Raw genomic sequence first — 15,305 nt, 5'->3', positions numbered from 1 at the left:
CAGCTAGTCCTTAGGCAGAGTACAATAATGTGTGCATTTCTAACTGACACTTATCCTCTTGTCTATATTGTCCAGCCATTGTAGAATCAGTCTGCATAGCATTAATTCTCATAACACCCTTGAGAAGTAAACTTTCACCTTGATTTAACAAACAAGGAACTAAAGTATGAAAAGACCAAGGCTAAGATTTTGTTTAAGCTGTTAGAGGGATTTAAATGTGTATTTCCTATTAAAAGATAATTTAGAAAATTCCAGCCTAAGGAATTTTCCTAAGGTTACATTGTGAAAAATATCTCAAAATTTTAAATACTCAAATTCTCTAATGAATGCAAATGCCCTGAAAACGTTTTTCAAAGACAGTTATAGGCATGTGGAACATACAAAGGTTGGAGTTACAACAGCCACCACAGAAGTCCAGGGAGGAACAATCATCTGAATTAAATTTATGGTAGAGAACGTGCTGGTTTCAGGGTGGGATGTGAGAACTGAAAAATAAATGAACAGCTGTTAAGTAACAGAGCTGGTGGATTTTACAGTGGAGAAGACGCTCTGTAGAGAAGACATCTTCAAACAAAACTGTCGTGTCAACGTGCTGCCTCTTGGAAGTGCTAGCTTAGAGGACAGTTGTCAGGTATAGGTGCTCAGCACAATTACTTTCTGTTACCCCCAGGGTTTCACCCAGCTAACACTTGCAAATGCTAATAAGTTTTCAGTCCTTCCTCTTCTAAATTCTGAGGTTAGAGTGAGTTCAAGAAGCATAATGGCCTAAATTCTTCTTTGTTAGAAATCTGTTGTCTCCTCACTGGCATCAATGCAGAATGAATTTGACTCCACATCTTCTGGAAATACCATAGCTAAGTCCTAGCTTTCATGAACACGTAAAGGGTGCTGAAGACTGGTAAAATCCAGTCATTTACATCATCTGAGAATATAGTACTGGCAAGTGCAAAATAAATATTGTGGTGAGTGGGATGAACTTCGTCAAGCTTCAGCTGTGAACAAGAATGCAGGACATCTGTAGTTTTTTTGTTGTCATCCTATTGTCGGGCAAACCCCACCAAACTCAGTCTTCCTTTTTTCAGGTAAATAATTTTTTTAACATTAGAAATGGTATATAATTACATATGGGTAGTTTGTGAACTCACTAAGCTACTGTACCTAAAATAGTGCAAATAGAAGTGTCTGCTTGATTTGTGGGTTGAGCTCTCTTGCTTACAGAACATTAATTGATAAATCATGTATATTAAGATATACAGAATAATATAGGGCCAGCACAGGTGTGTGGACAGCACTGTTCAAGAAAAAGCAAATCGATAAGTTTAAATCATTTCTAAAATGGAAACAATATAAAATTTTCTCAAGGAAAAAAAAAAACAGAAATCTGTGGTAACCTCACTGCATGCAACCTTTTTTTTTTCCTAAGAGGTGAGAGTCATGTATAAAAAAATATGTGTTAATATACAGTAGAGATATAGCTACTAAATAGATCGCTACTGGTTCATTAGTGGAGTAACTTTTTATATAAGAGTCACTAAAGTTGATGTTAGGCATCATAAGTAGCTTTTTTGGGCCACATCTACACCTGCAGTTCTCAAGAATCAAAATAAAATAATTGTACACTAAATGTACAGACATTTTCAGTAAAATCGTTTTTTTTTCCCCAATATTTCTATTATGCAAGTCTGGGAGATGCTGTGGCCTTGGTCTGAGATGCTCTCTCTTGTGTTACACATGGAACGATGCCCTTGCAATCTCTGTCAGCATCACAGAAATGAGCACAGCCTTGCCTCCGTCATTCCCTCTTTCTCTTTGCGTCTCACAGAGATCTCCTTCTGGCAGTGGAAATGCAGAAGACCAGGATGTCTCTGAAACCCTTTGGTTTTTATGCTCACTAGAATTCCATGAAAATGCTGAAACATCCCAGCTCTCCATGGAAAGTTGAGAATCCTCTGTGCTGAAGTGGGATTCTCCTGGCTGTAACTTCCCATAACGATGAAATAAAAATTTAAGTTTGTTATTCTCAGATATGTCCTTTCAAAGGAAAGTAATAAGTAACTTGTCAGAAAACACTATGTTCATCTCTCCACAAGAGTTAGAAACCTTAATATCTCTAAGACGGTGCTTTTTTATGCAAAACACAAAGCCTAGTTTTCTTTGAACTAATCAAAATAGTAATTAATAAGTATATATCCCTTTAAAACAAACAAACAAAAAATCTGAGAACAGATGGGGAGAATATAACCAATTTTGTTTGTAGGTAGTTAAATTTCAGTAAGATCACAATTTTATATTTTATGAGGTTTTTGGTACTCCATCCCTCCATTCACTTATAAGCCCTAGGGATTTCAAAGTTACTACTTTTGATGAAGCATGATACTAGGTGTAACAGGGTACACTTGATATTTCTTTTAGATTGCACATCACGGAAAACAGGAGTGAAGTAAATTCTTTATTTTCTAACTATTACACAAAATTCTCAGGAATGCTACCAGTGACTTCAACTTTGAATCAATGGCAAGCAGCAACATTTTATTCACTGCAGCTGGATGGAAAGCAGTGAAGCTCATAGAAGGCAAGATAAGTCAGGACCATTTTTTTCAAAGGTATTTTGACACTGAAAAATGGAAAGAAATTTTGCATAAAGAATAAAGCAATAGTCTGAGGCTCAGAGATTACTCTTATCTGCTATAAGACCCTGGGTTTATCACTTTATGTCTCTTTGCTTTCACTTCCTCATCTGAAGTGTGATGATCATGTTGTCCACCTTTGTAAAGCACTACAGGGTCTACTCATAAGAACTCTGTGTTATAATCAGTGATTTTTTTTTCTTTTTTTCCCCAAAAAGCAATTTTTCGCATGTTAACAACTTTAAATGAATGACACCTGGGGAGGCACTTGTCCTTGAAATTCTCACACAGTCCAGTGTAAATGAAACAGCCATGAAGCTGATGATGTGCTGTGGAAGAAAAGAGCAGAAAGTGCTGCAATCAGTATCGGCTGCAGAGGAGGAGAGTATAGCAGAGAGCAAAAGAGCATCTCACTTGTGCTCTGCTCTGCTCTCAGCTGCCACATGGATTCTGCTCTTCAAAGGAAGATACCCAAATCCACAGAATAAACTCTCCCAAGCCGGACTTCGTGAAGGATAGCAAAAGGACTCACGAACCAAGGTGGACTATTCTGTCCTGTGCTCATAGACAGCTGTTTTACAGCGGTTAGCTTTCACTCATTTTGAGAACCACCAGAAGGCTAGTGCGGTAATGAGAGAGCCAACATGTACATTTGGTAGAACAAAGAAACAGAAAAAGGGTTTGGGGAGTTAAAGGATGGAGAGCTCTCCCTGCCACCACATCCAATACACGAGCTGCAGGGTACAGCTTGTGCCATTATGCAAGAAGTAGAAGGCATCTGGATAGACAAAATATATTTGTCAACAGATGCTTTTCAGTGAGGGGGGTTGAATCAGCTTGTACTCTGTTATTCATTGTGAGATACAGTAAGACCTGACCTAGGAACTGTCCTCAGCAGAGACTCAAAAGCAGATATGTCAGCAAATCTGAAAGGAGAAAATAATTCTACGTCTAACATCCTTAAGTGAGTTTTACATTCCAAGCTGAAAAATAAGCAGGATCCTCATATCAGGTCCTGGTATCTGCTTTGACCATGTGCACCTAAAGCAACACCTTTTCTTTGTTCAAAGAAAGCTTCATCCACTGCTGGATTTCAGCTTTCTTCTCTCTTCTCTATGTGAGACAAGGACAAGAGCCCTGTAACTATGCCCTCGAAAGCTGAAACAGAGAACAAAACAGGATGTCTGATTTTTTTTTGTAAAAGCAATCCTGCTATTTTTTCCTCATCCTAGCCTTCAGAGAAGAGGAGCAAAAATAAAATGCACCCACAGAAAGAGAGAGCATATGTCAGCCTGACCTCTGCAGCCATCATCGGGTCTGTCTGGAACGTGAGAGTGGATTGCCAGAGGTTACAGCGATTGCCCACAAAACATGCCTAGGTATTTGCTCTGTCCCTGCAGAATTTCACTCCTTCAAGTGCCTGTGAGTCTTTAATTGGATGTACCCACGTGCTTTCTATTGCATCCCGGTACAGCTAGTGCTGGTCTCCTTAGCCCTTGAAGTACGCACCGGCTGTCAGGTGTACCGAGGTAATTGTTTTAATGCCTGATATTTGTAAAAGACCTAATTTTTTCCATTGCTGCCCAGATCATGATGTATAAATTCCCTCAGGCGCTTTTCAAGCTGTTGATCTAAGTTCGTCCTCCTATGCAAACAGATCCTTACATGTTTTAGCTGATGACGTAGGGCAGTGTCCCCAAATTGCAATTTCAGTCTTTCTGCCTTAACGAGTGAATCTGTTCCTGCAAGGAACACGCTGAGGGGAAGAAATTAGCTGTCAGGGCGCTGAGTGAACAAATGGGTCTCAATGGCCCTGACCGGCCTCATCTGGGGCCTCCACCCACCCCTGGGGGCTGACTGGGGGCTCCTGGACCTTCAGTTCCTGCCTAAGTGGTACTGGTGTGACTGCCCCAGCGCCCGCATCAGCGCTTGGGCTCCCTGGCTGGGCCTTGGGCCTGGCCGCACACATCTTGCCTGGAGGTCACCGTGCCACAGCTTGGCTCCTGGCTTGGCTGCAGACGCTGACTGCCTTAGCCCTCATTCTGCGCTCATGAGCCAGGAGGAGCCTCTCTTCTCGACCGTGTAACGGCAGAGTGCGTCGTTTATGGAAGCACGTGAGGCGCCTGGATGCCTCAAATGTGAATTTTGTAGGTGCATAACAGAGAGAGAAATCCACCCAGTCTTCATGGTGTCTCAGTTCCTCATCTTTAAATTGGGGCTAGTACCTAAGTCCCTGGTAGATAACATCCATCAGTTACACAAGGAGCTAAAATGAAGTTAATTTCTGGAATGGCTAAGCAGGTCCCTGACCAAGCCCTGGGTTTCAGCTGACCGACATCCTCGATGCCACGAAGCCACAGAAAAACCTGCTGCTTTGAGAGCTTTAAACCGGCTCCAGGCTGGATGACTGTACTTTAGCAATCATGAAAGTTCATAGGGGATGAAATCTTTATCTTTCCAAGTCCACGAGTGCACGTGGACTGTCCCATGTGCAAAAAATCTTTGCGTGTAGAACTGTGTGTGACTTTTCAGTCCTAAGTCACTCTTCCATTGCACAAGTTACGCTATGCATTCTTCCAAATTGTCCAAATATTTTCAGCTAAAACATCTGATGGTATGAAAAGAGTTAGAAGGGAAGTAGAACGAGCTTTCTTTGAATAAGTTTGGGATCTGCGCTACAGGAAAAGAAAAAGAAGAGCATAGGGAGAGTTTCTGGTCCAGTATTTCCTCAGGCACAAGCTGACATGTATCACTGTGACATATAATTTTGCATACTGGAGCGTTCGAGTTTGTAGAAAATCCTAACAGGAGACAGATATTTAGAAGCTTGCATTCCAGCTTACTGGAATTTTTTAAAACTCAATGCTGAACTTAAATGTTCAATGTTCTCTGCTATCATAATCTCATTGCGTGTGTTTTAATGGCAATTAAGTAGGTTCTTAGGATTTGCAAAGAGTACTCCTTAAAATTAAATGTTAAACTATCACTGGAAAGTCGTGAAGTACTAGTTCTAGTAGTATATCTCCTTTTCACCCATAACTGTTAGTCCCCAGACAGTTTTCTGGCCCAATTTATCAGCTACATATCAGCTGGGTATGAAAAGAATATGCATACTAAGACACATGTAAGTAAGTTAGCTATATCCAGTAAACCACATCAGAGTAACAAACAGCTCTTACCTGTTTAATTTCATCCTTCTACTAATTTAAAACCCAGGGCTGTTTCAGTTGTTGCCATCTAGAATGGGAGGAAGCAGCTATTTACAGGTTGTACACTAAAGCTTTAGTTCTAGGTTTTCAAGTCTGAGGACCAATCCAAATAAAACTGATTATTCTCTAATGCAGAAGAACTCATATCAAGCTAAAATGAGATGAGGTGGGAGGAAACTTTGCTCACCAACAGACTGTTGAGCTAAAGAAGATTCAGTTTATAGAGGAAGGAGAGTACCTATAGCAGAGTTGCCTTGAAGTATAGCTCTGATTTTAGTGTATAACCATTGACAAGTCCCTTAACATTCTTTAATTATAGTTTCTGTTCATAAGATCAGGAAAGAAGGGCATTGTGAAGCCTGAACAATTAATGTCTATAGAGTACTTTCACATGGTTAGATGACAAAAATGCCATGAAATAAAAAGTAAGAAGTTCATTCTACTAACGGAGTGGCTGGCTATTTTTGTTGCTACTTAAAATTTCTGTTTCTGGAGATTCTGCAACAAATGTTCAGAAAAGGATGGAGAGGAAAGGAATTGTCAGTGTCGGACAAAAATAGAAGTTTCTTTGAAGCTGTTGAAATGCTAATATTGTTTGTACAATAACGAAGAGAAAAAATAATGGTGTGTAGCTGTTCTCTGGTCTTAAGGTGGCCGAAGAAGCAAAGAACTCTATCGACTGTAATGGGGACATATTTACAAAATCCAGCTTACAGCCTAGTTTCATGTACTTCCATCCCCTCAAGTATTACCTAACCTAATCCTGTTCGTGTTTCGAAATGTTATTACAAAAATAATGGATATTTTTATTTTTAAGAATTAATTTCTCAGTTTAGGAGCTCTGGCTCAGGCATGGGATATAGCCATGTAATTTCGGCTAAGTGATACCCGATCAAGGGTTTACACTCTTCTTGATTTTATTTTCCATGTGAAAATGAGTGGTTACAGTTTAGACCAGCAGTTAGAAATAATCTCCATAAAGATCTAATGGCATGACATTTTTCTTTCAGTGCACTTTTCTGGATACATTGCAATAAGAATGGGTGATTTTATGTATTTTATTTCTTAACACTGTTATCTAATAGAATGGTAAAGTTTTTGTTTTGCTCTTCTATTCTGTCTTTCGGACAAAAGTGCTCCAGAGCTCATAGCATATTTCACAGCTGATTTCACAGATGGTGTAGCTGGTTTTCAGCTGGTGTAAATGGAGGATTGAAACTCCTTTCAGGTTCCTAAGCTTCAACTTATTTATGCTAGCAAAAAAAAACCCAACAAACTTACACCACTGCTGTCCTCCTGTCAGAAACAACTTGTTACCCATTGTGCAGGCTCCCTAGACGGGACTTATAGAGGATTCAAGAGACCATGGTTCTACATCTGATCCTACTGTAAACTGTTGCGTGACTTTTCATAAGTTCCTTTGCCGCAACATTCTAAGCCTGTAGCTAGTATATGGGCAGTAGCCAGATCCTCTTAAATGCTCATGTTATAGCTATTAATTTTTTATAGTGAGACTAGGGACTTTATGGCTAACTGAGCAAAGATTCAAGCTTCAGCAAGCCAGTCTGGACCTAATTGCATCTCAGCATGGATAATACACAAAGCTTGATTGTACAAGTAATAATTATGTCATGTGTACAGGGCAGCCTGCTATCTCATATAAATATAACACCAAAGCTTCCTTGTAAGTTTTGATTTTTGACAAGTTTAGAAGAAATTACAAAATTATAGAGGAAAAAATCTGTCTGCTAAAAGATGTCTTTCTTGTGAACATCATGTTACAAGGAGAGAAAGTCTGGGCTTTAGAGTCTCATCACAAGTTACAATCTCCCTACTGTTTTAACTTAGCTACGTGATAGTCTAAAAACCACATTAGTACAAATTTATCACTATTTCTTGTTGTAGCTCACAGAGAAACACATTCTGAATTAGTAGAAAGGTGCTAAGCTAATGCTGAAAAGCTTTAAACTTTCAGCTAGTATCTTTTCAGTGCAGAATAAGAGACACATTGTTTATTAAAGATTACAGATCACTGCAGTCTCTCTAAGTATGAGGAACACAGGTTTTCTTTATTATAGCCTCTTCTTTTTTTTTTATTATAGCCTCTTTTTTTTTTCCTCCAGAAAGACTGAGAAAAAGAAAATGTTCTAGGCTTTGCCTAGCCAAGACAAACCAGTAGGAAGAAATTAAGCTGTTTTATAAATAAGAGTACCTTTCAAAAAAAGCCACTACTCTCTCTTCAACTAATGTGAATCAATCTAATAAACTTATGCTAACAGATAAGGGTACTTAGTAAGTTACTAAAGCTTTTACTTCTTAAGCCAATGAGTCAGATTCATATCCCACAGGAGCAGTGATTAAAAAAGAGAACATCATCAACTAATGGTCATCACCAACTAATGGCTCTATGTGAAATAAATTCCTAGTCTCCAGAGGCCGGCAGCAGGATGAGTCTCCACTTGCATAAACATTGCTGCTTTACATAAACAAGCATCTTCACTAGAAATGTTGGTACAAAACTAAGGAATAAGGCAATTAATGCAAGAAATGCGGAGCAGATGCTCAGCAGCTGCTGAGGAAAAGAGGTGGGCATCAGCTCTGCCCCGTAGATCAGCCAGCAGTTCAGGATGGAAGAACGAAAGGTTGAATGTTGACATTCCGCTTGCACTGTTTTTAAATCTTTCCTATAAGTAAATACAAGCGCTGATGTGATCTCTGTCAAGATGCTAAAGTACACTTATATCTATAAACTATATGTATGTAAAACTTCATGTTCAAAATTTACCAATTCTAACCTGCACATTAAGTACAAAACAAACAAGCAAAATTATTCAGGATAAAATTTGTTGTAATAAATATTTGTTCTATCTGTCCTCCAAACTGCTAATGAACAGGGATCAATAATGTTTTTGGTGAAAAGTAGCTAATTAAAAATATACTCTTGGGCTGCCACCTCAATCCACAATAGCATTCTTCAGCATGCAGCAGTATTTTTCACCAGTGATGTTAAGCCTCCTTAGAAATTGAGATTTCAAATAGAGAAAGGAAAAAAAAAAAAAAAAGATGAAGAAACATATTTATAATGGATTTTAATAAATCCATTTCACTTTGGAGTGGTCACCCATGTTCAGTTAACCAGATGTTTTTGTGATTTCCAATAGATTGATAAGTACTGAAAGAGCTAAATCAGCTCTACAGAGTTCTCAGTAGTCATGAATAATATGGGATTAAAAGTATAGAGCAGTGCTCTGATTCCCCAGATTTAAGTCCTTTACTTGGCAATGTATAATAAATAGCTTAGAAACCACTTTTCTCATTAATCAAGTGCTGGTAGATGTGGCAGTGAAGGCGTTACTGCAAATTAGCAGAATTTTCTAATCACCATTAATGTGACTGTTACAGTAAAGGTATCTGACTGACGAGCCTTAGGATCTCACCTCATTATAACAGAAACCACTACAGCTTAATAGTCTTAATTTAACGAACAGTATATATTGCCTGGTCAATCTTCTTTTGAAGGTGGAATAAAAATCTGTGGCCTTTGCGAGAGGCTCATTAGTTAAACATGAAAAGCTTTGACATGGCAGAGAGTGTCCTCCTTTCCTCTCGTCAGCACGTTGTTTTGTGGCACATAGAGCAAGCGGAGACTTTCAATGGGAGATGGGAAAAAGACGGTGCTAAATAATCGATCACATGGTATGAGCCAGGGCAGAAGAGTAATTATACATACCATGCGTGTGGAGGGATGAATGGGTGGATATGTGTAGTGTATATCATACATATTTATATCTATGTATGCATATGTATATACAAACTATGTTTATGTATGCACACTTACTGTAGTACATATAAATGATTAATTTCAGAGCCAGGAGACCGAATTATTCACATTACAGTTTTCAGCAGTATGATGACTTGAGTCGCAAGGTACTGAATGCCTGCAGCTCAGTGGGGCACTTCAGAAAATGGAGCTCTCTTGATGTTCCTCAACTTCATATAGAAAAATGTTGATTTATCAATGATGATAGAGTACTGAGACCTAAAACAACACACGATCAGGTTTTCTTCTTTTAATGCTATTTGACTCAAGATATGCAAAGCCTTACACTGCTCAGTATGCAGCATGTAACTTCATGATGCTCGCCTTTTTTCTCCCTAAATCTGAAGTTCATTTTGGTTCCAAATTATTATCTTGGAAATTGATCTTGCTTTCAGTGAAGTTAATAGCAATGCTCTGATCTCCTTTAATTGTGCAAGATCAGGCCCTCACTGAACAGCAGACATATTGAAGAACAGGAAAACAATGCTACGAAGAGAATGTGGTTGCAATTTTATTTTTTAAAAATGCTCTCTCTTATGAGGGCATAGGATGTGATCAAGAAGAAGAGTAAGATAACTTCCCCATAAAATGACTAGCTGTAAGTTACTACCTGCAGCAGTCTAATAGGACAGTTTTCTTTAATGCGACCTTTCTGAAAGAGTATTTTGGCTCTATTTGTCAAAATGTAGTTCTGGTGATTTTGCTCCCATATGAGATTACTAGTGTTTCAGGAGAGGGAAAAAAAAAAAATCAATGTCTACTTCTGATTTTGAGGAGAGAGGAAGCTTTGGGAGGAATAAGAAAGGGCTGCACTGGGCATACATGACAGCTAGAAAACACTTAATGTTTCCAGACAGTATCACCTAATACTTCCCACCACTCCCTTTTTCTTCTAAGCAAAAACTTAGGTAAATTGATTGATCTTCCAATTTTCCATTTAGATTTTCAAAAATTGCTGAAGAAGCAAGCTTGCTGGTAAAAAGAGCTTCTTTTGTTTTCAATAGGTGTTGCATCTCAAGCAAGAAATTTCCGAGACTGATCACAGTCAGATACGATTACTCAATTTCAAATTAATCCAAATGAAGTAAAAATATTTTAGTCCCCTAAATCATTGTCTCTACCTGGGACTGAAAGGAGTGAAGAGTCACTGCAATCTACGTGACTAAAGAAATAACTTTTCAGACACACATTGGTGTAAACAATGAGTAGACTTCTGTAATTAATTCTTCACAATAGCATTCAGACATTAGTAGAAAAAATGGGAAAGGATGAGATGGGGTGATTACATCACTCGAAGATCCTCAAGTTGTTTTGTTGGCTTGTTGTACAAATGCTGCCTTCTGCAGCAAGATCTGTAAAACATTCAGCTGCTTGTTTTCATGTTTCCTAGTTAACGTTTTCACTCACAGTGTTTCAGCATTTCATGAACAAGCACCCCAAACACAGCAACTCTGGTGAACTCAGCGTCTGTTGGGGAGGTTAGCTCTCACTGGAGGTGGATCAGCTTACTGAAAATATAACAGATCTTTTTTTTTTTTTTTTTTTTTACTCCCTCGCTTAAATTATGTACGTGATTTAGAGAGGAAAATGGTTGAAGGCAAGAATTTGTAGGTAGTTTCTTTATGGAACTCTGCTAATTAGACAGCACCGCAACAGCATCTAAGGCTACAATTCTGTTGCTACGCTTAGATACAGAGACGAAGAGATACAAGTCAAATGTTTCTATTCTCGAAGCTAGGTCTTATGGTAAAGCTGATAGAGCACCTATTTAAAATGAGTAACTCCTTGTATGGTTGGAGTTGAGCATTGACAGCAGTCTGTAAAGTCTGATACCTAAATGGTTTGCTCCTCTGAAGTTATTTCTTATATCTTGTAAATGTAAGTAGGGCCACTCTAGCTTTATCTCTGTATACTTAATGTGTCAGAGTCACTCATCTTTGAAAATACAGACTCTATAAGGTTTTGACTTCACTTCTTTTTATAGCATTCTTTTGTGATGCCATATTTAAATAAAGCTAGATGTGGGCTTTCCTAGGAAAGAAGTTATTTTTGTTTCTCCTGTCAGACTTGCTTGTCAGATACATGTCTCTGAATTACTCTCTATATTTTTTTCAGAATCACGTCTGTCTCACATTGGCCTTCATTTGATATGGTTCCATGGCTGATTTTGATGCTACAATTGAACATCCTTCACTCATCGCGTACACTACATTTTTCTGCCAGTCATGAATTTACTTTACTTCACATGCATGCACTTGCTTAATCTCTAAAAGAAATCATTAAGACTTGAAACTAATGTAGTCTTTAAAAAAAATTCCCAAACAGTAAATCATACCGTATTCCACTTTCTTCCCGCTCTCTGCACTACACAATTTAACACTTAATGAAAGGTACACAGAAAATGCACTTGAATTCCGGAGTGAACCACAATACAGATCGCTGGTAACAAAGCCCTTACCTTTTTAAATGCATGATGGTCTCTAAGTAGCACAGAAATCGTAGCCCAAAAAAGCAGGTCTCCTGTCTTCCAATATACAGTGACAGTTTACACCCTATTTTCTTTACCTCGCTTTTTACACCATGCTACATATAGTTCATGCTTCTGTTGCCTAGGATTGGCTAGTGCATCTATGAGGCGCACATAGGACTCATGCTTGGAGCACCCTGCAACCCTTGATTAACTCTTTGCGGTCAAGCCTCTCTCCCTGCCCGCCGCGGGCAAGCCCGCACAGGCGGCTGGCTCCTGGGCTGGAGCGGAGCAGGCACCCTCTCCCTTAGAGGTTTGATTGCTCCTTCTCCTACAAAGTGGGAGGCGAAAGGCGGTGGAAGCAGCGAGCTACCCTCTCCTCCCGAGGCTGGCGAGAGGCTGGGGGTCCCGGCAGCCCCGCGGCCGGGACCGGCGCTGCCGCCCGGCTGCAAGGAGCTCGCTCCGCCCGGAGCCCCTCCTGCTGCGGCGGGCGGCGGCGCGGCCCCCCCCCCGCTCCCCGCCTCTCCCCTTTCCCCCCCCCTCTCTTCCCCCGTTCCCCGTGGCACCTCGCCCCGGGGACACGCACAACTTGAAGGAACGGTGTAGGGTTAAGGCCGGGCGGCTGAGCAGGCAGGCTGGACCTTGACACGCATCTTTAAAGGTGTTCCCTCTGCCAGAGCCCCCTCCCTGGGTGTCCGCCTGCCGCTGCCAATATCGGAAATTAGGAAATTAACTCCCGGCCAAAAGGGAGTCCCAAAGCCACATAGCTCCGGGGGAGATGAAGGTGGCAGAGGAGGTGGAGGTAATCCTTGACAGTGAAGCCGGACACAGACAAGCAGGGAGTCTGGACACCTAAATGAAGGGAAGAGGGCTGTTTGAGACCATTCCCTCGGGAATGGGCCGCGGGGCTTGGGAGGTATTTACACACAACCACTCTTTTGTACAAAAGGGAAAAGAACCAACCGAAGCAAAGGGAAGAAAAAAAAAAAAAAAAAAGCCAGGCTGCTGCCTGGCATTCTCATTTTTTTCTGAGTCATCCAGCGCAATGTGAGTAGAGGGTATCCTCGGGTCTGGGAGCGCTGAACGCTGGAAATGAACCATCAAGGCTAATGGGAATCTTCTCTATAAAGCATACCTCACGCTCGCTTGTTGCAATCGCCCATTAAGCCTACATTAATTGCATTGATTTATCTGCTGTTTGCATGCAAAGGGGTTGGTGTGTCCCCCTCTCGCCTTCTGCTGAGTACAGAAACGCCACCCGGTCCAACCTGTGTCAGTTTTACTGCCCAGGCACCCTTTTACTGCCATCCATCACAGCGACTGTGATCTAAACAACTCCGCTGCCCTCATCCTGTGTCCTGCCATCTCCCACCCCCGTCGGCACAGAGGGAATACAGAGTGCTCTTAAACCCGGGAAATATTGTGCTGATGGGCACATAAATCTCTTCTGCAGAGCGCTATCATTTAACTAGCACGGTGAGGTGATGCTCACCGGGTGAGATATTTCCACAGCGAGTTAATCCCTCAGGACTCCCTGGGGTTTTTTTCCCCAAGGTTTAGGGGGAGGGAAAAAAAAAAAAAAAAAGAATTAAAAATCAGATAGAGCTTTTGAAACACACTTACCTAGGTAATCCTCTATACCTAGGAAGGGCAGGGGGTATGACTGCACGGAAACTTTCCTGAGCAGCCTGGTGCGGGAGGATCCCAGCAGCAGCAGCAGCAGCAGCAGCGTCAGAGGAGGGTAATTCAGGAGAAATGGCTGGGATTTGGTTCATCACCCCGGTCCCGTGCGAAGGGGCCCGGGGCAGGAGGAGGTGTGTGCGGCGGAGGGGCGGGCGGCGGCAGAGGAGGCAGGTCGGCAATGACGGTAATGGGAAAACCTCCTGGAGGAGAGCCTCCGGGAGAAGGACGCTTAGCTGGAAGGAGAGAAGTAGACATGGGGATTTCGAGCTGCTGGGAGAAGAGAGGAGCTGGGGGAAGGATGGATTTTGGATCCCAGGCTTGAAGGGCTTTTCGCTCCCCCTTTCCCGACCTCAGCCAGCAATTTGGAGGCGGAGGGGGGGGGGAGGGAAGAGGGGGGGTTGGGGGGGGGGCACTCTCGGGAGCACGGTATTGAAGGGGGCATTGATCTTTTCCGTCCTCTGCTTACCACCAGGCAATAAATTCAGATCTCGTGTATTTGTCACTGGCATCTCTACCTGCTTGCAAGCCTTCAGCACCTTCCTTGTGATCTCTGCATGTACTGCTTTGGAGACACGACCGCACACAAACACACACACACACACACACTTATCCTGCACACCAAATGACAGAGTTAAATGAAGCCCAGTTAATACCTCCCCGTGAGAAGTAGCATGTTCCCTCCCTACCTTCTGCTATTGAACGTGGGTGGATCTCTGCCGCTAATTAGAGACACAGAAATACTGGAAGTAATAGCCACAAATAGCGCTCTGAAGGCACTTGTCCCTTTTTTAACAAAAAGTGTTCATTTCCCTTGGTCCTCTTCTCTGTTTTCTTTAAAAGTAAAGAAGTTCCTACTTGATTCGACAGATATTCAACGCTTCAAAACGCGGCAAGTAGATCTATATGTGAGCGTACGTTTCGTGAAGACGACGCCTCGCTCCTATCCTGCGCTCCTCAGGCCACCAAAACCACGGGCATTCCCGAAAACAGTAATAAATAAAATCAGGAGGTGCGATGGGATTCAGAAATGCGGGAAGGGCGTGAAGCGAGAGCAGGCAGCGGGCGGGCAGGAGCCGGCAGCGGGCTGGCAGAAGCAGGCAGCGGGCGGGCAGGAGCCGGCAGCAGCCTCACGCTGCTCCCCCCGCGCCGGCCGCAGCCCGCCCGCCCTCCCCTGCCCGCGCCCCCCGGCGCGCTGCCACCTCCAGCACAAAGCGACAGGACAGATGCAATTAGGTCTGGAAATCCTTTCCTATCCCTTCTGGAGGATAATTCCCCACCCCCAATCCAATGGAAGCTTCTTCGGGGGATCAGAAAGAGTAATGAACTTTTTCCACCTTATCTCCCCACGCAGACTTCCAGACACTCCTTTAGACACGCTCACGACTCCCTTAACCACCAGCGATTTCTGTCCATCCTCCTACACGGGGAGAAATACTCAGCCCTTCCAGCATCCGTGCGAGCAGCTGTATCTGCAAGGCTTAAACTAGAGAATGTAGCAG

The sequence above is a fragment of the Gymnogyps californianus genome, chromosome 8 (genome assembly GCF_018139145.2).
Source record: "Gymnogyps californianus isolate 813 chromosome 8, ASM1813914v2, whole genome shotgun sequence".
NCBI lineage: Eukaryota > Metazoa > Chordata > Aves > Accipitriformes > Cathartidae > Gymnogyps > Gymnogyps californianus.
Note: the sequence above shows the minus strand (reverse complement) of the source record.